The sequence below is a fragment of the Pongo abelii genome, chromosome 10 (assembly GCF_028885655.2).
Source record: "Pongo abelii isolate AG06213 chromosome 10, NHGRI_mPonAbe1-v2.0_pri, whole genome shotgun sequence".
NCBI lineage: Eukaryota > Metazoa > Chordata > Mammalia > Primates > Hominidae > Pongo > Pongo abelii.
Window position 1 is genome coordinate 77,189,537 of NC_071995.2, and position 25,206 is coordinate 77,214,742.

General features: G+C 34.7%; 1 protein-coding gene across 6 annotated transcripts in view; it reads left to right on the forward strand.

The window, feature by feature from the left end:
* The window catches only part of SYT1 (synaptotagmin 1), a 590,207-nt gene that overhangs the window by 118,822 nt on the left and 446,179 nt on the right, over positions 1–25,206 (forward strand). Inside the window, exon 3 of one of the 6 annotated variants that reach the window (XM_054526597.2) lies at positions 14,706–14,794. The gene's annotated coding sequence lies outside the window, so the exon portion shown is untranslated. 6 annotated transcript variants of the gene reach the window in all.

The following is a 25,206-nucleotide window of genomic DNA, read 5'->3' on the forward strand; positions in this document are numbered from 1 at the left end:
GTTTTTTTTGAGATGGAGTTTTGCTCATGTTGCGCAGGCTGGAGTGCAATGGCATGATCCTGGCTCACTGCAACCTTCAACTCCCAGGTTCAAATGATTCTCCTGCCTCAGCCTCCTGAGTAGCTGGGATTACAGGCGTGAGCCACCACGCCCAGCTAATTTTGTACTTTTAGTAGAGATGGGGTTTCTCCATGTTGGCCAGGCTGGTCAAAAACTCCTGACCTCAGGTGATCCACAACCTTGGCCTCCCAAAGTTCTGAGATTACAGGCGAGAGCCACCACGACCAGCCTTAATTCTTTTAAAATGAATAGGTAACTATGCTGTTACATATCCATTTAGAAAGCAGCTGTGTAGAGGAAATGGTAAGGAGAGATAGTGAGCAAGCATGCATGCTAACTCAGTGAGTGCCAACTAATGGAGTGAAGGGAGAGCTAATGAATCTTTGGCCTTCTACCAATGGCTTTTTCTCTGCGTGGATTAACTCCTTACTCAAGGTTTTATTGAGTTCCACTTTCTAAGGAATTCTACCCTTTGTTTCTTTCTGAAAATTCAGCATCAAGTGAACCAAATTTACCAATTTGCTGCCTTTGTGTGCACAGTTGTTCATTTAATTTATGAAATATTTATTGAATACCTACTATGTAGTCAGCACTATGCAAATTTTGTTACTTTTAGCCCAGACATTAGGACACAAAGAATATTTTGTTGTATTTGAATTTTAGTATCTTGTATTTTACCATTTCTCATTTATTTTCTGTTTCTTAAATTTGGATAGTTGAAGGGAACAGGTGGAATCCATGCCTAGGGACGGAGGGCTAGGAGTGTGGATAACCCAGAGAAGAAAGTGCAAAAAAAGGAGGTATCTGTCTTGTTCCTCTATTCTTCTGATTTTAAGGAGGTCTTAGCAGCCCTAAGTAGAGCCCCCATCACTTCCATTTAACCTTAAAAACAATTTTTAGAGATGGAAAAAATAGAACTATTTGCTCATGATAAAAATTCTACATTCAAATTGAAGACCTGCAATATATAGCTCTTTTTGAGCTGATATATCTCATGACTAGGCTAATCTATGGTATAAGAAGCAAGAAGTTAGAAAGGCATCCTGGAAAAATGGCCCATAATTCTTCATCAACTGTAATTTTCAGTGAAATAAAAGTATAAATCTCCATTACTAGTTAGATTGAAGTACAGAAGGTCATCATGTAAGTTTCTAAAATCCCTTTTAACTCTAGAAATTCTACTGGAGAGACAGGTGAGTAAGATTGGGAAAAAATAATGGTTCATCTTTTATTGAAGAAAGTTGTTTAGAGGAATTTTTCAATATCAAGCACCCCTCCTTTATGTTCCATTTTCAAGAAACAAGAGCAAAGGATGAGTTTTGGCAACATTGAAAGAAGTGTCTTATGGCAGAAATGGTCAATGCCTGTGTTGAGTTACCTGAATCTCTATTTGGCAGCTTCTGAAAGCTACTATAAAAACCTGGGCTTAAGAAGAGGATGATGGTATGGTCTCACAGCCTTGTGTGAATTTTCTAAACAGTTTTGTTACCCCAAAGCGTAGAAGTGATACCTCAAAATTTATAACTGATGCTATATCATAGTTATACTCACATATAAACTTGCTTGATAATATTTCCTACACTTAAGTTTCCAATCAATCAATTTTTGTCTCCTACACCTCCCTGATCCAACAAATCTTATCCATCATGCAGCCTGAGTTCATACCTTTGTTTCTTCAATGATTTTATTAAGCATCTACAATGTCAGTTATTCTTCAAACCCTCTAGTCCAGGCCCCTGTCCTCATGGGGACTACCTTCTAGTAGAGAGGTAGACTATTAACAAGGAACAAATATATAAATAATAAGACCCACCAAAATTTTGTTTATTCACTAACTTTAATTGTATTTTTGTCTAAATTTTCTTCTTCCAAGTTTTTCTTTTCAGTCAGTAATCCTACTCTTCATTTTAGCCTACTTGATTCTTACTGTTTTCAACATTGCCCTCAAATTAATATAATCCACTATTTTAACTCTTTTAAGATTTTCCATCATCTTAAGTGAAAGGAACAAATAAATTCATAAATTTACATATTAGATAAGATGAATTGCCTGAGAAATTTAATCCATATAGCCAGACGTAAGTAATACCAGAGTGGCTCCAATGTGGCCATTATGGAATCAAATAACTCACAGCCCAAATCAAATACCTCACAGCCCAGGCCTCAAAGGCATCTTTTCTTATCATGAGATTTCTCTTAATTACATTTTCCAGTGATTAAGTGTCCCATTTCTACACATTGGAATGCATTTTCTGTATTAAATTGTCAATGATCATAAACTATCTGGCAAGAACTTATTCCAATTATCCTAACAACCTCCTCTAAGATCTCTAGCTTAACCATTCTACATTTACTATATGTACTTGGCACAAAGATGGTATAAAGGTTTAGCCCTAAATTGTTTATAAATTTTTCACACTATTCCAGGATATTAGAACAGGATAGTCATTTACATGTGTACACATATAAATGTCTGAATACACATCTTGAAAATGCAATAGGTTACATCTGATGATGGCTCAAGAAGAACTAAAAGAATAATCTTAAGGGAACATAAAAATTTCACGTTTGAAGTTATTGCTAAGAAGAATAGCGATGTAAGAGTTTAGATAACTGCAAAAGTAAAGAATCAAGGCAGTGTAAAGTTTCTATATCTTAGGGAACTTAACTAGCTGTTAAAAGGGCACCTCTCTGACATCATTAAAATTTCAAAAATTTGATACATAAAGATGTGCCAATAAAAAGTTTGGTCCTTAGCAATAATCAATTAATAATACTGTCCTTTTCATTCAGTGAATCCAAGAATAATAGTTTTCAGAACTAAATATTTACAACCACAGTTTCACCAAGATACAGAGAATATATATTGTATCGAGTATGCCTTTATCTAGGGCAAATCTTAGTAGCGTCTAGAGACAGACCAACCACCAAGACAAATTACCAAGATAATTATTAAGAAATTTGTATAAATCCTTTTATTCCATCTTAGATTTTAAAACTTCTCAAAACAATTACAGCCCTTACATACCTGTGATGGTTTTTAATTCCCTGGACAATTTATCAAGAAATTAAAAATTCAGAGCACCCTAGCAACACAGTGGTATATTTACCATTGCAATATGCCTACTTTGTTTTTTTTTTAATTTTTTTATTTTATTATTTTTATACTTTAAGTTTTAGGTTACATGTGCAGGGAAGGGAACATCACACTATTTTGTTTATTTTTTATGGCACAAATACCACAATGTATTTTATTTATTAACCTATTGGCTAAAGTATAATATACCTACAGAAAAGTGAATAAAACATGCATTTTATATAGCATTATGAGATTTTTTCTCTTGCTTTTTGGTCATTGATCTTGTAAATTGTTATTTTTTAGTTGTTATGATGAGGATTTAATATCCAGAATATATAAAGAAATCCTACAACTCAACAAGAAAAACCTAATGTGTCTATTTACAAATAAAAATTAGAAGTTAGTTTAGATAATTACAAATTAGAAAACAATGAAGAATAGAATTTAATTGAATGGAAAATATATTAAATATTTATATTCATGGAAGAAACACACATAAAGATGAATTATAATTTGCTATCAAATATACAGAAAATTAAATGGAGTTTTTGGTTCACAATAGCTGACAAGTTGACAATATGCTAATGTTAAAAATAAACATTATTCTAAGGTATTTAAATAGAAACATAACAAAAATAATTCTGGGTATGGTCACTTCGTTAGAGACTTGGGCTCAAATTTAGGTCCCACAATAGAAAGAGAATTAACAGGAAGGTGGAAAGAGCAACAAAACCGCAGTTATTTATAGTTTGTGACATAATCTTGTAAGAAAATAAGTTCAAGATGCTAAAATGAGAAAAAAGAAAGATGCATCAAGTGTGGAATTAAAGTAAATATATACCATTACAAGACACATTGTATACTGAGAACCAAAAAGAAACTTACTGAAATTGTAGGAAAGAACAACGAATGACATAATGCAATATTCTGAGAAGAGAATGTTGACATTTCTTCTTGATTTTTTTTAAAAGACAGCTATTTATCTTTTGTGAACAATCATAATACAGTTCTGTTTAACAATGAAGAACTACTCCACTGTATTACCTCCCAATTCTCATATATTTATAGATAAGTATTAAAACTGTACTTAGTATAATAAACCTAAATTTCTGAAATATGAACACTATCACAATTTTCTAGGTGATGAGTTATTATACGATTTTGTTATTTAACTGTAAGCAAGGGAGAATCTAAGAAAGAAGAGCATATTCTTTCTAAAATGACTCCCCTTCAAGGTGGCAGTTGAATACATAGAACAATCAGACTAATCATTTGGGGTTAGTGGTTGTTTTTATGTTACATAGAAGGAGAAATGACCACTATCTGATGACATCCAGGAAAGTGCCTCTCTGGGGACAGAATTGTCACCCTGATCACCATTGCTCATGAACCCCCTTCATGTTAATGGGCACATTCCAAGTAGAAGACATGATAATAAATTCTTTATGTTCTTTTAGGACTGTTAATTCTAAAAATTTGGGGACTTCTTATATACTGCTGGTTAAATTCTGAGTATAAATGTAAGGAAATTCTGTTTCATAGTTTAGTGTCTTGAATAGAACTTTATAAATTGGTTTATGATCAGTATGCTTCAAGTTGATTTTGGGTACCAAATGTTCCCTTTATTTAATCTATTTAAATCAACAAAAGAAGCAATTTCAAACAGTATTCATCCAATAAACTGTAGTTAGGAAAATGTTCATTAATCTATTTTTATTTACCAACAACTTTGTCCTTTTCTTTAGAAAAGCACTTTGAAGGAGGGAAAAATAAAAACAGAAGGAAAGAGAAATTATATACCACTATAAAAGTTATATGCAGTTTTGCCTGCTTTTTATGTAACCTAGTATTCAAAACTTATCAGGTTTTATCAGATTCCATTATGTTATGAACACACAGGCCAGTATTTCCCCACCAGTTTCTTCTAACTAGGAAGTACATTCAAACTGAAAATCTAAATTTGTGTTTTGCTACTGAAAGAAATGTCGCTGGTGAATAGTGAAGATGATTTATGTGCCTAAAGCTGACCTTATAAAAATAATCTCTGTGTTCATCATAATTTTATTGCTATGTAACAGTTGTTCCATTTTCTTTTTGTATATCTCTGATAAACCATTAGTTTGTAGATCTCTGATGCCTTAGAACACATGACAGTTTAAAAACATCTATTGTGTTTTCCCCCAAATTCTTTTATTAGTCAGTAGTTTTTTTTGATGAAACAGTGACAACAATTTCTTTCATGGTTACAATTTTTGCAGTGTTTTAGCTAACATATTTTACTAACTGAAAATTATCCTTGCCTTTTATTTACACTTCAGAAGTTAAAAATAAATATATTTATTAATTAACAATTATATCTCCAAAACAAAGATTATTTGGTTTCTAATGCTAGCCATTCTTGTTTATATTTAATGAAATTCACATTTCTCCTGACAGGGGAAAAGTGTTTTTCCACATTAAGAAAGGCTTTTCATTCATGTCCTGAAACTACATATTTTTGTTCTGGAATATAAATCATCTATTTATTTGATATGTATGTTGAAATTTAGTTTGTGAAACAGAATATGTATCTATTTGTATGTCCCTCTATAATAGAATTCTGGACTGTGATGAGCTGTTCTCCATATACATGAAGGATTAGATACATACCTTTCTTCTTTCCAAAAATGTCATCAGTATTGTCAGTCTCAGAAAACAGGTGGAAAATTGCCTCAGTGTTTCTGATATCTCTTATTAAAGATAGTCACGATGCAGAACTGAGAAATACTAAAGTTTTATGAAGCATGACTATGAAATAATAAAACTTTCTTTTAATAAAGGGCTCATATCCAATAAAGGGCTTATATCTGAATGAATACTGTCCTTCACTATGGTCACCTTAAATTTCAGATGCTTCCATCGTTCAAAACATTCCACTATTTGTTTGCAACTTTTAGAGCCAGTTTATGCACCAGGAAGCAGTCTTTGACAAACACCACTGTGAAGGCATTATATCATTATGATCAGTACAAATGAGGAGGCACCCTTTCTAAGCATGAGGAACATTTCTTTTAATGAGTCTGTGTCCTCTCCAAAAGAAATATGCATTCATAAAGTACACTTTAATTCAAAATGGTGTGTGTTTTCTAGACAAAAAGATACATCTCTCACAAAGGAGAAGTACTCTGAGGCTGATGGGCTCATGAGGTCACATGTTGGCTAAAAGACCTCATAGGCTATGCCCAGAACATTAGTTAGACATTTTCAAGATGTGGGGGAAAAAAAGACAAATAAAGTTTCAGGCTGAATCAAAGAGACTGTTTTTTTACTCAGCTCTTGTTATATTTTATAGTTACATTCTTATCCCAGACAGGATATAAGGTCCTTTCAAGAACCCATGAGGCTACACATGACCTTCCCCTGCTACCTCTCTTTACTGGAATATAAAACCTTACTTGAGCCTACGGTACTCTACATACATAGTTACCATTTGCTATTTACTTTACATTAGGGATATATAAAATAAACCCTAAAAAGCCAGCCTATACTAAGCTCAGATGGGTTCACTGGTGAATTTTACTCAACATTTAAAGAAGAGATATTACTAGTTCTCTACAATCCCTTCCGGAAGATAGAAGCAGAGGTAATACATCCTAACTCATTCTGTGAGGACAGAATTACATGAATATCAAAACCACACAAAGGCAATACAAGAAAAGAATACTATAGACCAGTATCTCTCATGAATATAGAGGCAAAACTCCTCAATAAAAGCCAGCCCATAAACCATCATGCCAGGTGAAAAGGTAATGGGACTGTGGAGTGATGTTCTGCTTTCCATTACAAACCATTTATTTATTCAACCAATATTTACTTTTGTGAGGTTGATTCTATGTGGTCAAGAAATCAAACTTGTCATCTCTCTCATTTAGTCAGTCACTTATTAATTCACTCACTGAACAAACATTTTTTTCAAAATGTACAATGCGTTAGGCATTATACCTGGTGCTGGGGGATACAATAGTGAGCAAAACAGGCCAAATCCCTGCCATCATGGTTTTTACATTATATTGGAGAAACAGACAATAAATGAGATATTAAACAAATAAACAGTAAAGAAGATAAACATACCTATGTTATATACTATGTTATCTTTATATCAATAAATCAAGATACATAGATATATATCTTGTTTATTATCTATTTCTCCAATATAATGTAAGATATATAGTAAGATTTATATTATATATAATAAATATTATATATATAATGTAAAGTATGCTAATGATATATGCCAAGAAGAAAACAAGAACTTAACATGTGCATGGGGTGAAATTTACATAGATTGTTCAGAAATGGCCTCATTGAGAAAATGACTTTGTGTAAAATCCCAAAGGCAATGAAGAAAAGCGTCTTGATAATGTTTCCTGGAAGAGCATTGCAGACATAAAGAACAAGACACAACAACAGAGGCTGGTGTAGAGTGAGGGAGGAAATATGCTTGGAGATGTGAAGTCAGAGATTTAGGTGGAAATCAAATCATGCAGAGCCTTGTGAGAAATGACATGGAGTTTTGATTTTCGGCCAAATGTAATGAACAGCCATTGGAGGGTTTTCAATAGGAAAATGCTGTAAAATGATTGACTATTGTAAAAAATTTATTACAGTTTCTGTATAGAAGACAATATTTAGATGTCAAGAGTACAGGCAGATAGAACAATAGGAAGTTATTGCAGTACTCCAGGTGAGGCAGCTACCAGAGTTGGTAATTTTGATTAGACTTATGGCTGTACACTACTGAGAAGTTAATAGACTTGAGATATGTTTTAAAAGTAGAACCTATATGACTTGTTGATGAATTGAATATGGAAAATAAGAGAGAAGGAATCATCAAAATAATTACCCTAGAGTTTTTCCTTGAACACTTTGGTGAAGCCATTTATTCTGATGGGGAAGACTCCAACAGAAACGGGTAGGGGAGGAGAAAACAAATTTTGTTTTTATATGTTAGGTTTGAGGTCATCTTTGGACTTCTAAGAGAAGCCAGTAAGGCAGTTAAAATATAGGAGGCTGGACCTCAGGGAAAAAGACTGGAATGAAGATATCAAATTAGAATTTGTATGAAGTAAGATACTCTCAATAGCAAATTAAAGAACACCTTAATAAAATTTACTTAAATATTATTAATATTTGTTATGTCACTTTATTATATCTATTTATTAAATCCAACTCTAGAGAGTACCAAGGTTTATTCAGTAGATAATTAATATCAAAACCCTGGGTCAGCCTCTCTGGGAGTCTCCGGGCGTATCCCCCGTGTTTCCAGACTTTGTGCAGCATCTCAAGCATCATATCCTCCCATGACAACAGAGGAAGGCAGAGTCACTGCAAGGAGAACATGCAGGAGAAAGGGGTTCTTTTTAAAGTTAGCTCTCTCTTCTGACTGGGGAGAAGACAGAAAATATCTTCCAGAAAACTACCAATGGATTTCCCTAATGTCTTCCTCCAGAGCTACAGCAAATGCCCATCCCTATACCATCCTTTGCAAAAGGGAAGTGTATTATCTAAAATTGAGAGGACAAGTATGAGTTATTACTTGTGACTGAGGTTCCATCATCAAAGAAAAAGCTAGGACATGTTGGGAAGGTAACCTTCCATGTCTGCTACAGGAGACCTTCTCTTATAGATTGTATTTAAAATCAGGACCAGATGATGTCCCCAAAAATACACCCACTGTGCACTCAAGATATCTTCATCCTCTCTGTATAAAACTCTATATGGCTACTGGAAGAAACAGATTATATCAGCCTGATAAGGGGATAGACAGACCTGTTGAATCATAAATAGAACAAGCAGAAATAATAGAAGAAGAGCTTAGAACATTCACAGGAAAGTAGAAGAAACTGAATTTCAGAAAATAAGTTTCTGGGTTTTTGTACCACAGTTGAGGGATTGTGGGTGGTATTTGAACATGAGCTAGTGCACCCGAATGTCTTAGGTGCCTGTGAATCCTGCTGTTCACCAGCAGCGTCTGTGAGAGGGCTTAATAGGTATTAATTGTTCATTTGTTTCTGAGACTCTCCAATATACCACGTGTTGTGCCTGGAGCAAATAAAAGGCAGGCCTCTATCCTCTACAAGTTCATAATCTCTGATGGTGATCTAGGTAAATAAGTAATATATTAAATATTTTGCCATAACTCTCCTATTATTGTAATTTTTTCTGACTTTAAAAACTATAACCCAAGCAATCTATTGACCTTTAAACCACGACTATCTGGTTTACACTGTCTTTCCAGACATTTACTTTGTTCTATTTGTTCTATTATAGAAAAGACAATGCGAGTTGATATCTGCATGTGTTTTTAAGTACAAATTCTTATCTGTGTCTGCCATATCACACAATATTGTGAGAAGTCCAAAATTTAGGTTCTTTCTTAAATTTAATTATCTGGTACTTTCCTACAACAGTGTGTCTCCTATTGACATTTCAAATTTCATTTTGTTCACATATCTTGTGTTTGTGTCTCCTTGATATGGATAACAATAGCTGGTGTAAGAGCTTATCTGCTTTTGATTCTGAAAATGTAATAAAGAAAGAAAATGCAAAGTAACAGCCACATGTGTTGGTTATTCAACAACCATCCAACTTCTGTATGAAACTAATTTGGGGGAAATACGGTATGCACGCTGCAGCTCAAGCTCACTTGTGTCAAAGAGAAATACGAAAGGCAAGGGATGGTGCTGCTTTGACAAATACATGAAGGAATAAAGTATTGAAATAAAACAAGTGAATGTGGCCTTATGAGAATCTTTGTTTTACTTATAAGGCACAGCAGTTTCACGAATGCGACCTTGCTTAATATATTACTGTTTTTACTTCAAAACAACAGCATTTGTATTCTTACCTAACAATTTATGAATACAAATGACATGAAAATCATGAGATACTTTTACTCTTTATTTTGATTTTTATTCCATTTACTCCACTTGAATATATATCCTAAGTAATCATCAAAATTAAATGAATATTTGAGGGAAAATATAACATTAAAAGAACCCCTAAGAAGTTATGTAGTTCTTGCCTGATTCTAGGCAAATTTGTAATATGTAAGGATCTTCTAAAGAAGAAATTCATACAACCTATTACAGAAACTCTTCCTTATTTCTAACTCAAATCTTTATATTTTATATTAAGCTTGTTGAAGTTTTTTCTTAGAAAATTTGTAATAAAACATCATGTCTCTTTGGCCTACAGTGAATGAAAAAACCTTACAGTTAGTTAATACAGAGATTTTAAAATTGTAGATCTCTAAATAACTCATTTTGTTTTCTTTGGATTTTATACATAAAAGTAAACATTGATTTGTAATTAAGAGAAGGGAAGAATTCATGATTTGGAATCATTTTCTGTAAAAGAAGAATAGAATTAAAGATGTGGCACTATTTAAAACTAGAGATTAGACATTTTTATTCAAGAAAACTCTAGAGAAATAATTTTGATTTTCAAATATGATTAGAAAAACTCAAACATTCAGCCTTGCCCTTTCTTTGAACTCTTTCTTAGGCTAACAAGTTCTCCTAATCTTATGGTTTTAGGTGCTGTTTATAAAATTGATAGTTGTACATTTATAGATTTTACAAAATTGTACTCTTTTTGTGGATAAGTATCTTTATGCCAAGTTTATTTGGCTTTGTGTGAATTACTGTTTGAAAAAAGACTGATCATTTTGTAATGAGTATCATTACATGAAGAGCTATTATTTCCTGGAACCTTTATTCTGCAGCCTCAGAATGTAGATCAGGGGCCCTAGCAAGTTAAGGGCCAGGCTCCTCATCAAGATCATTTTCCTTTTCATACCACTGCCCTTCCCCCAACTCAAAGTCAGCCTAATGGTCAGGAAGGTTCACTTATAAGGAAATAAAAGGAACAGTGCCTTCTTTACCTATGCCCTGCATAGCAGGTAACAATTACCTCAAATTCATTGTGGAGGATTGGAATATCCAAGAGTTTTAGAAACAGTTATGCTCAGACACCTCTGTGTGACCCCAGGCAAAGTGGCTAAGCTCTCCCACATATTGTCCTTTATACACAATAATTTAAAAGAGTCCTCAAAACATTATCTCTAAGATATGAAAGTAGTTATGGTTTTTCCAAACTATTTTGACTTGTACTTTGTCAGTAGCGTGAGGCTATATTAAGATACAACTTTAAATAGTGCTTCATAAACAGTGGATGGCCATGGAATCGAATTAGGGCTTGTGATTGGCATTTTGAATAAAATAGAATAGAAAAAAATAAAGGATGTAAGTTACATCAAATGCAGCGAGGATTAGTATTGCTTTGTGAAACTTTGTATATTTGTACTGTGTATATGAAATTGTGCTGTAAAATGTATTTCTTACCATGTGTAAAAGTTTTCCAAAAATGTTTAAAAGATGTCAGCCTACAGAATTGGACCATCTAGTACGACATGAAAACCCCCTAAAAAATACCACTCAAAGATACAGAGCACAGACTGGCATTCAGCACCACTAGAAAGAAGCAGTGCAGTAATGATCTTCAGGTTCTGTGATTGTTTTGGGCAGTCTTCTTGCTGTCATGTTGCAGTAAGTAAGGTATCTGAGCTGCAGTTGTCATGTGGGTGTAATAAGTAAAAACTCACACACGCCCATTCAGTTGGGCACTTGGGGGAAAAAAGCAAATAGAATAGTGTATCCTTATTTAGTTTACGTAAGAGCTGTGTTTAGGTATCTTTCCTCAGAATTCATGGTACTATGATGACTGCAGAGAAAATTCTCTATTTGTTTTCTCTACAAACTTTTACACTTGCTCTTTGGCATTTTTTTTTTTTTTTGTCAGCAACAAGATGGCTACTGTATGCTAATAAAATCCCTGTGCATCTACCCACAACTCATCCCTTCTGATGGCTTTGTATCTAATTACTTAAAGCCTGTATTATGTTTATCTGTTTTCTAAAACAGAATATGAAACTGTCAGGCCTAAATTATCCTGAACCCCAATCTGTGAAAGGACACATAATGATGGCGAAAATATATTCCTTATCAGAACAACCAGGTGTTCTCAAATATTGACTGAGCTGCGTAATCATTTGCGCAAAGTATATCTTGCAAGAAAAGGCAGTAATGTTCAAATTCTTGCATTTTTATTTTCCATGAGTTTGGTGTTTTCCTTTCAGAAAAATCATTGTTCATGTTCTTGATAAAATCAAGTTGATGCATCAAGGCAGCCATCCTTGAAGATATAAAGCCTATGACATTAGGTCCTGTGATGTTGTTTTACATGTTGCTTACTGGCATGGATGCCCATTCAGAAATTCTGCTATTCTACTGGGACTCCATTTTTGTTTTTCTAGAAGCAACTGCACATCCATAGAATCTATCTTCTGGAAAGAAAACCTTTCAAATAAAACACACTCTGCATTTATTTATTTTAAGCCACATTAAAAATTTAAAAGGCAAACAAAATTTTAAAAGTATTTACATGAACCATATGAAATTGCTGATACTTTGGTTTCTTTGGCCTACAAAAATGATGATTTCATATAGCCCAATCTAATATTACTTTTCAAAAAGTAAGGTAATATTCTAAACCCAATATGCAATTGCTTTTAAGTATCCAAATTCTTTGAGTTCAGCTGGTATTAGAAGCAGTCTGATGCTTTTCTTCATTCTCATACTCAACAAATATTGTCCTAAATTTCTACTATGTTCAGAGTACCAGGCATGTGGTAAAGAAAAAATAAAGCTGACACAACTTAATAATTATGAAACATTTTTTCTGATGATAGTATGTTGTTGGCAGAACAAAAAAGTTGTATGTTTCCTTTGCCCATAAAGTGACCCAAAACTTTATAACTCCTTCACATGTGTGGTTTTTCTTAAGCATTTCCTCAACTTGGTACTGCTTTTTATCAAATTCCCTATATTTATTTCTTCCTGAGTAGATTCACCCTGAATCAACCTGTCAGTGTAGTTTAGTCTTTCTGAGATATTGTTACCCAATTTTTAATGTAAGAATTAGCCTAGTCTCTCTGTGTCTTGAAACATTAACAAAGCACTTAAGTGAGTCTTTATCATTTCAATTGCACTAACCACGATAAATAAAACATTAGTTGCTCTCATATATTATTGTTCCTTCAGTTTTGAGGAGAGAATCACAAGTGGATGTCTATGTAGTTTGTCCCTTTGTAAGACATTCACTGAATAGTCTGCCTATTGTTCTGCCTAGCTCTTTCACATTTACTTGAGAAGTGTCATCATAATTTTTCTTTTTCTTTGTTTTCTTTTTCTTCTCCCTTTTTTTTGTTTTCGCTTGGTGTGCATCCTTTTGTTCTGAGGATGATTTTTTTTTTTTTTTTTTTGAGACAGAGTCTCACTCTGTTGTCAGGCTGGAGTGCGGTGGCGTGACCTCAGCTCACTGCAACCTCCGCCTTCCGAGTTCAAGCGATTCTCCTGCCTCAGCCGCCTGAGTAGCTGGGATTACAGATGCCTGCCACTGTACTTGGCTTTTTTTTTTGTATTTTTAGTAGATACGGGGTTTTACCTTCTTGGCCAGGCTGGTCTTGAACTCCTGACCTCGTGATCCACCCGCCTCGGCCTCCCAAAGTGCTGGGATTACAGGTGTGAGCCACTGTGCCCAGTCAATATTTTTGAAACGAATGCTTTCCACCATCAATATACCCAATGCTGCAGTGTTTCTGTTTTTTGTTTTTTTTCAGAGCTCTCACTTTGTTTCTTGAAAATTGGTCATCCCACCTGTGATTGCTGCACTGAAGCTCCCCAGTCTATATGCTGAGTACAGTAGGGCAATTCATGGAAGCCAACGATTCTCCACCTTCACTTCACCCTGGATCACCTGGGGAGTTTTAAAAATACTGACACCTGGGTTTTACTCCCAAGATTCTGATTAAATAGGCCTGAACCAAAGCCTGGGCATTAGGATTTTTTAAATCTCCCAGGGGGAGCTTAATGCACAGTGAAGCCTGAGAACCACTAATTGAAGTTTTCACAAGAATCCCCAGGCATAGCCTTGTGTCTTTGACCTCATTGAAACCAGGCCCAAACTTTGGAATAGGCTAAAAGCTTATGTCTATATCCACTTTTAGAAACCCATTGTGGTGATTCATTGGCTACCATTTATTAAGTTTTCTCTATCTGCCCAAAATTCATCAGAGTAGAGCTCAGATCTCAATAGGGGTGAGAAACAATAACCGTAATAGTCTTGAAGTCACTCTTTGGTATCCACTGCCAGATTATGCTACTCACCTAACAATTTGGGCAGCTGTCTCCAGAGAGTAATTAACATCTTTGTAAAGATGTAATCACCTGAAGCAGCTATATAAGCAAGAGCAGTCTCAAGAGCTTTCATTTCTAGCAGCAAAGAAATTGTATTACAGTAGCATTTTGCCAGCATATCTTAGAACATCAGTGTAATCAGTATTAGAATGATGCATTGTAAGACTGAATAACAGAAAGAGATTAATTTCTATTAAATATCTACGTCTGTTGGTTCCCCAAGGTAGATTATGCTGGGAAAATCTAACGGACGATTTTTTTTAACCCAGCCTCCTTTCACTCCGTGCCCAATTCCTGCAGTTGTTGCTGAGGTTCACCAGATGGATTAAAAGAAAAAATAAGAAGTGGCCCCAAACATGTAAGCAATCCTCAATTCATTGCTGTTTGAATGAACTGTGGTGTTATTTGCATTCAGTCTTAATTTACACGGAAAATGACATCCTTTTGCTTAAAACAAAGATAGTTTTCTTTTTCTACGTAACATTACTCACTGTAGGATCAAAAACTTGCCTGAAGTTTCTGAACCAAACTTACTGTTGTCCATAATGTCACTAATAACCCAGGTCTATCTCCACCCAGGATTGTTACAATAAGGTCTAGAGGTGTAATTATAGGTATAATTTGACCTCCTTTTTACTACCGTCATACAATTTACTTGGTTGAAAGATCTCTGTCAGGTTTTGCTGAACTTTATGCTTCGCTACCTCAGTGCATTAAGTAAACCATAAAAAGAGGCATTAATAATAATTCTCAATGAATATAATATCCAGCTGCTCTCAAGAGAATCTCTTGATCACATCGATTGCCATGATTTTGGCTTAGAAAAATGTTACTAAGCACGGACTTCTCCCTTAAGGAAGGGTTGGTTTCAGGATTTTATAGGGGAATCTTGCAAAGTCACCTTTGCCCATTGACCAGTGTATTGAGACAAAGTTAGAGAAAAGAATGAGATGGGAACTCTGCTAGGTGTCTGTTCTGTTTTGTCAGAACTTTGTTAAAGCCGTGGGGAAGAGCTTTAAACTTCCCTTGATTGTTATTTTAGACACTAATAGTCAAGGATATTCTTTAAGGTTCTTAAAGTTCAGAAAGGCCGCATTGACACTGTTACCCATCAAGAGTTAGGTGTCTAAACATCACATCAAACAGCATATGCAGAATGGGCCCAAGAGCAGTATGATTTGAGGATGCTGTGGAGTTCCATGCCACACCCTACAAATCCATATATCTGCTTTTCCTGCTCAACTCTAGTTTGCCAAAATACAGAAAACGGGTCAAATAAATCACAGATATAAAGAACACAAGTAAACTAACAAAAGCAGCCTGGGAAATGCAGTGCTTTAAAGGAAACTCAGAAACAGAGTTTGGATTATGCACAGGATAAATATAGGCCTGGTCACTGTATGAAGAATCTTTGAATGGTAAGTCATAGAAACCATGTGAGCTAATCTCAGTGATTTTTATCAAAAAAGACACTGGGCTATCTACAGAACCCAAGGAAGCATTAAGCTTTAGCATCTCAAAGAGAGAGGGATCAAAAGCAAATACAGGGAGCTCAGCAGCAGGAACATGGTCTCCAGGTTTCTGGAAGTCTCTTAGAGGCCCAACAGCATATGCCTCTATATCTCTCAGTTCCAATTCCAAACTGGCAGGAAAGTCATTTGATTTTTCTATTTGGATAAGAGGCTCATCCTATATGAATTAGTGAATTAGCAATAGCCAGGAAAGCTGTTCTTAGAACAAAAACATGGCCCATGGGAATCATTGCTGTAGACAGTGTGAGCAGTTCTCACTTAGAAGGACCTAGATAGATAACTCTATAAGATTCTGTTATGGCTATTTTCATAGAGTCCTTAAAGTAAAGAGAGGTCATCAAAATATAGGGAAACTTATGTATCACGTTATTCCCAATACCTTGGGCTTTTCTATTTTGGCTAAATTGCCTTATACTCTTGACAGCTAGATATTAAATAATTATGCATTGAGAGAAAGTGGTAATACTTTGCTTTTAAAAATAGGATTAAACTAGTCTGTGAGCAACCTTGAGTTTCTTTTCTCTTGAGTTTTTAAGTGATACTTGAGGAGGAGCATGCACTGAGAGTATCTTCTGCCCTCCCAGGAGCCATCTATTACCCAAATTATGTATCTTTCCCCTTTCTTTCCTTCTTTCTCTTTCCTCTTTTTTTTTTTTTTTTGAGAAATGAGGAAGAAAACGGTGGAGTTGGGACGAGATGACGGGTAGGAAAGGCCGCGAGGAAGAAAAGACACATAGGGAAGGAAAGACAGTGTCTAGCAGAGAACACTGTTGTTAAATGAGGTATCCCCTCACCCAGCAGCCTCATGGAAAGAGAACCACTGCTTCAAGGAATAATTCTGGAGAAGTGAGACTGACTCCACAGTCACCCCGTCTTTCTCTTAGTGACCCTGGTGCCTGAAATGACTTTACAAAAGCTCTGACCCTCAGTCCACATTTAACAAGGAAAGACTGGATTCATTTAAATTCAAAACAAGTGACAAATTGGCTCCTATCAGATCTTTGCCCCAGATCAGGTTTTGGTAGATCTGAGAACAAATGGAACAAAATAATTACAATAATCTGAAAAGAAAAAGGAAAGAAAGAGCAGGATCTGAGAACCCCCAAAATGACTCTTGCTGTCTTCATAGTTTGCCTAGTGCTGTCCTTGATTAGAAGTAATTTTATTTCATTTGCCTATGAAAAAGAAAAATATTGAAATTATGCAAGCTCGGAGATATTTTACAGATCCCGACCTTTAATTTAGCTGAAGGAACAGTTACGGCAAGAGCACAACAGTCAGGATTTCACTATGAAACAAATTTCATTCATCCTCATTGGAAGATAACCCTAAATGTGTGAACTCAGTGCAACCTATGTGTGAAGTCTCTTTGCCAAGGAGCAGTGCTGCTTGCTTTGTTCGGGGATCTGGATTATGAGCACTCTGAGGACAGAAGTCATGTCTACTGTGCCATGACATAACACCCAGCACCTAGCATAGGGCCTGCACATGAAGGCGCTGGACTAAGATTTGCTGAAAGGAAATTAAATCATAAAGCAGTATCTAAACAATGATATGATGTTTGAGAAATCTTGGGAAGCAGTGTAGAATTAGCAGTGTTTAAGAGTGGGGACTCTCAAGTTAGATTAAATTGATTCAAATCATGACTGCATTCTCTAGCTTTGTGATCTCTGATTTGTTTACTCTCTCTAAATCTGGTTACTTTCTCTGCAAACTTGGAGTAATAATATGAGCTTCCTCATGGGATCATTCTTAAAAATGAATCAGCTTTTGGACATAAAGCACTTAGCACATCTTCTTTCACACAATGAGTACTCACAAATATTAAGTACAACAAGTTGCTGTACGGCTATATGCAAAGTCCAGTGGAAATTTGGTCAATATCTTGAGTTTCCATATTGACAGAAATTTTCATTCTATCACACTGATTACTGATCAAGGGATGGGTGAAATCAAGCGTGGTGATTAAAAGGTCTCGTTTGTAGATAGTAATATTGATGTTCTAGAACATCAACACTTTGGACCGTGTCACAGAACATGGCTTATTTTAGTGCTCTGCCCTATCAACTAACCAATAAATAAATTATAAAACTCAAGTAGGAAGCTCTGACCCAGCAAGTAATTTTTGGAAATTCATATCTGGTGTTTTTCATCTACATTAGCATCATTCAAGGAGCAATAGCATGCTCTTGGCTGTGGTCCTAAGTGTTTTTGAAACTTCATTTGCAACATTCTCTCTAGAAAGGCAGCAAACAATTTAGAGGCAACATGATGGTGTTATTTGTCAAAGAAGAGTCTTATGGATGTCTATAGCTTCACTTTCTGAGGGTTATTTTTAAAGAGTCTAGATCTTTGACGTGTTTTTCTATTTTTTGTCTAAAAGTGGGAGACTAATAGTGCTGATCAAAACCAGGATAACCATGATGTAAACTGTTTCTGACAGCCCTTCTAATGACAAGTTCAATTCTGATTTATATTGCCTTTCCTTTTCTTTTCTAATCCCTCCAGCCTGGAAGAAATAGTCTATTTTGGATGGAATGTGTATCTGTCAGAATACATGTGATTAATAGCAACTGGAATTAAATTAATCACACTCTCAATATTTGAATTTGTGTGTTATAGAGAGGATAGGTACGTGTAATGCAGGGTCCAGTGTAGCACTTTGGCCCACTGATTTGAGGTAATTCAGGAATCAGTCACTGTCAGTAGTTAATACATTCAATATTAGTGAGAATGGGAGAGGGGATCATCACAAGGTGTAGAAGCTTGCTAATATCCCTACAAAGAATTCATTAACTTCAATATGATATGATTTGAGAGAAAACATTCTAATCACTACACATTTTAAATAAGCACTTGCACTTAATAGGTGCCAGGGTGCCGATTATACAACTGGATATTATTTCATACTAAGAAATGCTGACTATTGGAAATGTATCAGTGAAGTTCATGGAAATATACAAAATGTTTGAAGTGTGAAATAAATGCAAACATTACCAATATTAGAACAGATTATATTAAATTGGATTGGGGTGTGTTAGAATATAAGACAGACAACATCTCTAAAGTAATTCAAAACTAATTCACCATTACTAAGCTGTGATTCAGCTGCAAACAAAATGGAAAGCAGAGTGCAATTTTTTTTTTCAGCTAAGCAGTGGAAGGATTAAAAATTGTAAACTTCTTGGAAACAAAATACCTCCTTTGCTGTTTAACATAAGTGGTATTTAAAAATGACTTTTTAGAATTGCCTTAACTGCTTCTTTTTTCTTCTTTTTTTTTTTTTTTTTTTTTTTTTGAGACAGAGTTTTGCTCTAGTTGCCCAGCCTAGAGTGCAATGGCGCAATCTCAGCTCAATGTAACCTCCGCCGCCTGGGTTCAAGGGATTCTCCTGCCTCAGCCTCCCAAGTAGCTGAGATTACAGTTACAGGCATGTGCCACCACACCCAGCTAATTTTGTACTTTTAGTAGAGACGGGGTTTCATTGTGTTGGTCAGGCTTGTCTCAAACTCCTGACCTCAGGTGATCCACCCACCTCAGCCTTCCAAAGTGCTGGGATTACAGGCGTGAGCCACCGTGCATGGCCGCCTTAACTTCTTAATTTGAATACATAAAGCTCTTTATCCTTAAAGGGAAATTATAATTTGTCTGTGTAGTTGAAGCTGTCAAGACTGAGGTTGGATTTCCTAATGGTGCCTTAGTCATTCATACACATTATTCTGGGGCCAAAGGGTTCCAATCAGTATTTTGTTTGGGGAAGAAATTTTTTTTCATCATGATTTAATAAATTAAATATTGTTGTTAGACCAAGTGGTTTACCTTTTTACATCAATATCTATTGATCAAATACCTGTATATTCAGTTTCTCCAAGTAATGCCAATTTAAATTCCCCAAAATATTGCTACTTAGAAAAAATAAACAAAAACAATCTTAGCCACACTGTCAACAGAAAGTTTCAAATAAATTAGATAATTGAACAGTGCCTTTCCAAGAATTCTGAAAGTTTACACTTCTAATGTGATTGCCGATGGGAACCCTTATTTGTCCATACCTTAATTCATATACTATTCTAGCGTAAAAATTACAGCAAGTATAAGGGGCTCCAGGAGATTTCTAGTTTAAACTTTCAGTAGCTAAAAATTGCCATTATGTAACCAGTTTACCTATTTTACATGTTACATTTAATGGACTAAAATGATGATATTTTGCAAATCCTTTACACATTATGAAGTTCATTTCTTTAAAAAAAAAAAAAAACTTTAGGAGGCCGAGGTGGGCGGATCACAAGGTTAGGAGATCGAGACCATCCTGGCCAACATGGTGAAACCCCGTCTCTACTAAAAATACAAAAAAAAATTAGCCGGACATGGTGGCGGGCGCCTGTAGTCCCAGCTACTCGGGAGGCTGAGGCAGAATGGCGTGAACCCCAGGGGGCGGAGGCTGCAGTGAGCCGAGATTGCGCCACTGCACTCCAGCCTAGGCGACAGAGCAAGACTCCGTCTCAAAAAAAAAAAAAAAAAAAAGCCCCTACCCTTCTAATAAAGCCACTCTCAGTAGTACAGTAGAACATCCTGAAGTTTCATCATTCAGAGATAATTTAGAGAACATTAACTTTAGTTCCTATTATTAAATTGGATTCAAATATCAACACTTAGTAGTTTTCTCTTCCTTTAGTGCAAATTTTAACTGTTTTATAAAGAATACAGTTCAAACAACGCATTTAAGGAGAATCTATGACTAGGGTTTAGAAGACTAAAGATGTTACACTGCTCTCTCTACAATCTATTCTAATGGTTGGAAAGATCATGTGCTGTTAGTGACTATATAAAGGCTCAAGGAGTCAGCACACCACCATTATCTGACTAATTGCTTTGTGAAGTGCTTTTAGAAAAATTGGAACTGAAAGGCACTCCATACTACCAATTTATTTTCTGTTCTTAGTGTCAGTGATGCATGAGAGAACAGCATATTGTAAAGTGTGTTTTTCTGGTGATAATATTTTTTCAAAGTGATGCAGATTTTAAAATACTCTCTTGCTGAAAGGTACAAACTTATCATCTGTTTTTCCTGATGTGAAGTTTATCTTCTGGATACTGATTTCTTCAACTTTCTTCACTCAGATAAGCTAGTTTTTTTGAAACTTGCTTGGAATTTAAAAGAAGCTAAAAAGAGTATATGGATTAATTTCAGTGGTTGAATTAACAGACGTTTTGCTTTTGGTGATTTCAAGGTTTTATAATCCTATTTTAAGAGCATTCTCTGCTTTAATCATCTGCATGATAAAATAACTAAAATATTTAAGGAAAAAACACTGCTACAGTTGCATAGAAATGTTTATAGGTATCTTTTATAAAAAAGTATAAAAATGTAGTTTTTGTTTCTCATTTCTTTCAAACAATTAAATCAATTTTATTATAGACTTAACTACAGTCCTTTGCTGGTTAAAAAAAATTCGCAGAAATAACATGGAAAAAGTAAGCTTAAGCAAGAACGAAGTGCATCAATGCAACGTGCTCCCTCCCCAGTCGAAAGACTATAAAATTAAAGCAATCATGGCATATGCTTGCTGCTCCTTTATTATAATTTTCATTTATGAACAACTTACTTGCTCTTAGCTGAAATTTCCTCAGTAGGAGGAATAACAGCACACTTGTGATTTCAACATGAACTATTCCTTGTTTGGCTTTTTGCTCATTGCCAGTTTTTTTTTTTATGAAGGAAAATTTTGCTTAAAATAATGTCTCATCATTTCACATTTTTTTTTTAAATGTCTTATGGTTTAAAGTTTTTCCTAATGAATGAAGTTTGGCTTTTGACCTCAATTTCGGTATCCAGGTAGGGAGCTACACCAAAAATGTTCTCATTTCGGTATCCAGGTAGGGAGCTACACCGAAAATGTTCTCATGCTGTTTTTATTTAAATGCCCTGAACTCTTGCCCTGAGCTTATTTCATTTATATTCCAAGTCTCCTCTAATTGTGAATCTAGTTTAGCATCACTAATGATTATGTATTCCTTGACTCTCAAATTCGCTGAGTCACTCCACTGGGATCCTTCTATTGTTGTTAAGGAGATGAGGAGGTAAAATAAGGCAGAATGAGAAACATAGGAGCCCCCACTTTGTTTAGAAATGATTTTATGAGATTTAAAGTTTTAAAAAATGTATGTGTTATATTAAGATCAGTATGTAGTTTCCTTTTAAAATGAGTACAAGGATCTTTTATTTATGCAGCACCTTTCTTCCCTAAGGAGTGTTAACAAACTATACAAACTATACAGAGTGCAGAAATCACTTGACCCACCACTGCAGTGGAACAAAGCTGTTGTTTAACAGATCACAACAATACTGCAAAATCATTTAAGAAAAGAATTCAATGAGAGAGTACAGCATCCCAAAGAAACTACAGGGAGATTTAGAAAAGCAGACTACAGTCTCTCAACTTAGAATTTGGATGTACCCTAAAACTTAAAGTATAACAATAATGATAATAATAAAAAAGAATTTGGCTAGGATATTCAGGACAAACACTTTATTCCATTTTTTTCCCCTTAAAAATTGTAGTGCCTTTGATCCAGTGATTGGTATCTAGAAATGTAAGTGTTTCTATCACATGACATCTCCTGGACCTACTCCCTTGGAAATTACTTGTCTAGAACTGATACCCCCCACCACACACACACACACAAATTCCACTTAATGACTTGCAATCTTCACTCTTCTAGTGTACCTCCCTTCCTACCTTCATGTATCCTTTCCAAACACAGTCCTAGTCAACGTTACCAATATTGCAACACATATGTTATTTAAAACCCACAGTGACGGAGTTGTAGCTTATCAAAAGCCTCATAAATATGAACAGGCACACAATTAAGACATCACTGCAAGATTAGAAAAAATTTAGAGATATTCAATGAAGTTAAGTAAATAATGTAGTAGTAAAATAAACCTAGTATGCATCAATGATTGGTTGTTGCTTGTTTGTTTCTGATTACAAAAGGGTATACTTTAATTCATATTATACTGCAGATCTTTCTGAACTCCCGAATATGATCTATTCATACTTTACACGTTGATGATGTAGTCTGTTTTCTCAATTTGTAAGTGTTGGACAGTCCCATTTCATTTTACATAATTCTATAGAAACTACTTCTACAAAGAAAAAATGTAGACTTTGAAGTCAGATTACTGGTTTTTTTTTCCATCTGGCAGGTTTGAATCATCACTGTCTCTAAAAGGATTAATTTCTTTTGTTCCAATTTAAAGCAACAATTGCCAGCATCTTGGAAAGTATCAATTATGTGGGAAAACAGCCATGAGCAGAACCATAAGAAAATAGTTAACCTTCGTCTTTAGAGTAACTGTGACACCACTAATAATTCCACTTTCTATGTTCCCAAATATCTAATGACCCTCCTTTTTAAAAATCTAATACTCTATTCAAGAAAAGGTAATCACATTTAGTTTATATGTATAAGAAATGATAATGAAAAAACATTCATATTCACTGAAATTTTATTTGATTTACAATTATTAGTGAAGCTACCAGTTGTCTAAAATTCTTAAAGGTAATGTACTTGAGCATTTTAAAGTATGCTATATTATTATTATTAAAAACAAATAAATTATATTATAAATATGAAAGTGATGACAATTGCAATTTCTGTCAAAGTAATTATAGCATGTAACTAATTCAGCTAATTCTCACTGACCTCTCTTATGTACCTGATCAATTCCAAGATTTGGATATGAAGCACTGAGGACAATTTTGGGAATTACTGAGCTCTATACAAATTTTGCCATTTTTATTATACTATTGTTTTCTTTAGTTGCATAAGTAATTGTATAAATTACTTTAGTTAGCATAAGTAATTTGGATGAAATTTCAATAAAATGTCCATAAAATAGCTGTTTTGTTTTGTTGGCTTGGGGCTAAAGATAAGAAAGATTTGATGTTGCAATTGCTTTTGGATATTTTATTAGTACAGTAGCAATTGTTCATAAATACAGAGTGAAAATAATAATGCAATTTTGATACAGATGTGAGAAGACTCTAGACCAATATTTTGAATCTAATATGTCTCAGCTTCCTTTAAGTACTTTACCACATTTCATTTCACAACAACATTATCAAGAAAATATTATTTCCATATTTAGATAAAGGAAATGGAGCAGAAAGTGGTTCAGTAACTTGCCCAGGTCACATGGTTATAAGTGATAGATCAATATAGCTAACTCTAAGATCTTTTCTATTAAACAATAATATTGGTTTGATGAATAATATGCTCATATAATTTCAAACTTTCAAAGCAGAGTTTACACAAAAACTTGAAGCTTAACTTTAGTTGTATGAAACCCCAGGGTTTCATAGGAGGTAACTTGAAAACCATAATAGATAGCATCTTATAAAGAGATGCTTATTGTGTGGGCACAGTAAAACTTTCCTTTAGCACTTTCAGTCCTAGCAGATAAGGCTTCTCTGTGACTATGCTAATTTTATTTTCCTTAGCTATACGTGAAGTCAGCGGAGAACCTTATTTCAAGGGTGCATTCAACATGTGTTGTAGGCCAGCCATAGACTTTAGAAAGAGAGTATTAATGAGCTCATAATATATCTGAACCTATTTATTAATAATGTTTTTCATGATAATATTTTATTCATATCATGAAATTCAATTATATAAATGTTTATTAATAGAAAGTATACCCCCCATGGATATTAAGAACATGGAATTTAAGGTCCCACAAACCTGGATTGCAATCCCAGTTTTCCTTATGTTAGCTCTAGATCTAGGACAAGTAATTTTAATGCACTCATCTACAGTTTCCTTATAGGAAAACTCAGGCCAATAATAATGTCTATCTCAGGGCTGTTGTACATTAATCATGTATTAAATTAGATAGTATATGTAAAACACTTAATGGGATATCTGAGCCATAGGAAGCCCTTCAGAAGTGATTTTATTATTTTTGCATATATAATAGCATTATTAGTGATAGATACTAGACAAGGTCCTTAATGTTAAATAGACACGGCCCCTACATAGACATGTAGGTTATGGACTGAAAAGAGAGGCAGTTAAACAAGAATTGGCCATGCAGTTTACTAATTACCAAGCCAGAAAAGAATTAAAATTGTCAGAGTTCCAAAAGCTTTCACTGAGTTCAAAAGTAATTTCAAGTTGAGAACTGGTCACATTGAAGGTATATATGTCATGAGGGCCCCAGTCTAAACTCACA